This window comes from Arachis duranensis, chromosome 4 (genome assembly GCF_000817695.3).
Source record: "Arachis duranensis cultivar V14167 chromosome 4, aradu.V14167.gnm2.J7QH, whole genome shotgun sequence".
NCBI classification, from domain to species: Eukaryota; Viridiplantae; Streptophyta; class Magnoliopsida; order Fabales; family Fabaceae; genus Arachis; species Arachis duranensis.
The window spans coordinates 30,437,096-30,439,403 of NC_029775.3; positions in this window are offsets into that span (position 1 = coordinate 30,437,096).

Here is a 2,308-nt window from a genome sequence, read left to right on the forward strand (position 1 = left end):
GGGCCCACTTGGTGTGTGCTTGGGTTGAGCAATGAAGCATTTTCGTGTAGAGACCTTTTCTGGAGTTAAACGCTAGCTTTCATGCCAGTTTGGGCGTTTAACTCCAAGTTTTATGCCAGTTCCAGCGTTAAACGCTGGAATTTCTGAGACCGAATTGCTACGCCGGTTTGGGCCATCAAATCTTGGGCAAAGTATGGACTATCATATATTGCTGGAAAGCCCAGGATGTCTACTTTCCAATGCCGTTGAGAGCACGCCAATTGGGCTTCTGTAGCTCCAGAAAATTAACTTCGAGTGCAGGGAGGTCAGAATCCAACAGCATCTGCAGTCCTTTTTGGTCTCGGAATCAGATTTTTGCTCAGGACCCTCAATTTCAGCCAGAAAATACTTGAAATCACAGAAAAACACACAAACTCATAGTAAAGTCCAGAAAAGTGAATTTTAGCTAAAAACTATTAAAAATATACTAAAAACTAACTAGATTATACCAAAAACATACTAAAAACAATGCCAAAAAGTGTACAAATTATCCGCTCATCAATGGCCCGATCCACAGTAACTTCAGATCGGTTGCTAGTAGGAATGATGGAGCATTGAATGAACTCCAACCATCCTCTAGCTACAGGCTTGAGGTCCAGTCTTCTTAGTTGAACTGGCTTGCCTTTGGAGTCTATTCTCCATTGAGCTCCTTCCACACATATGTCCATTAGGACTTGGTCCAACCTTTGATTAAAGTTGACCCTTCTAGTGTAGGGGCGTTCATCTCCTTGCATCATGGGCAAGTGAAACGCCAACCTCACATTTTTCGGACTGAAGTCTAAGTATTTCCCCCGAACCATTGTGAGATAATTCCTTGGATTCGGGTTCATACTTTGATCATGGTTCCTAGTGATCCATGCATTGGCATAGAACTCTTGAACCATTAAGATTCTGACTTGTTGCATGGGGTTGGTTATGACTTCCCAACCTCTTCTTCGGATCTCATGTCGGATCTCCGGATACTCATTCTTCTTGAGCTTGAAAGGGACCTCAGGGATCACCTTCTTATTTGCCACAACATCATAGAAGTGGTCTTGATGGTTTTTAGAGATGAATCTTTCCATCTCCCATGACTTGGAGGTGGAAGCTTTTGTCTTCCCTTTTCCTTTTCCGGCCTTAGGTGCCATTGATAGTAATGGAAAACAAAAATGATTGTGCTTTGACCACACACCAAACTTAAAATATTGCTCGTCCTCGAGCAATAGAAGAAAGAAGAAGAAGAAGAAGAAGAAGAAGAAGAAGAAGAAGAGAATATGGTAGAGGGGAAGAGATGTAGGTTCGGCCTAGGTGAAGAAGAAGGGGTTGTGTTGTGTGAAAATGAAGTAGAATGGAAGGGTATATATAGGGAGAGGGGGTAGTGTATGTTCGGCCATTTAGGGTGGGAATGGGTGGGAAAATTGGTTTTGAATTCTGAAGGTAGGTGGGGTTTATGGGGAAGAGTGGATGGATGTGAGTGGTGAAGGGGGTGATTGGGAAGAGGAAGTGAGGTGATTGGTGAAGAGTGTTGGGAAGTGTGACATGGGGAATACAAATCACAAAAATAGGATTAGGAGGTAAGGAGGGAATATAGTAGGTGGGGATCCTATGGGGTCCACAGATCCTGAGGTGTCAAGGAATTCCATCCCTGCACAAAATAGGCATGTAAAATGCCTTTGCACATAATTCTGGCGTTTAAACGCCCATTGGTGCACGTTCTGGGCGTTCAAAGCCCATGTAAAGCATGTTTCTGGCGTTGAACGCCAGTTTCATGCTTGTTACTGGCGTTCAGCGCCAGCTTTTCTTCTCTGGGCACATTCCTGGCATTCAGCGCCAGAATGCTGCTTGTTTCTGGCATTCAGCACCAGAATGATGCTCTGTTCTGGCGTTGAACACCGGCCAGATGCATCTTACTGGCGTTGAACGCCAGCTTGTGCGTCCTCCAGGGTGTGAATTTTTTCTTCTGCTGTTTTTGATTCTGTTTTTAATTTTTATGATTTTTTTGTGACTCCTCATGATCATGTACCTAATAAAACATAAAATAACAATAAAAATTAGATAAATAAAATTGGTTTGCCTCCCAACAAGCGCTTCTTTAATGTCAATAGCTTGACCGTGGCTCTCATGGAGCCACAAGGTGATCAGGTCAATGTTGTATAGTCCCAACACCAAACTTAGAGTTTGGATATGGGATCTTAACACCAAACTTAGAGTTTGACTGTGGGGGCTCTTCTTGACTCTGAACTGAGAGAAGCTCTTCATGCTTACTGATGAGCGACACAGAGGGATGGCC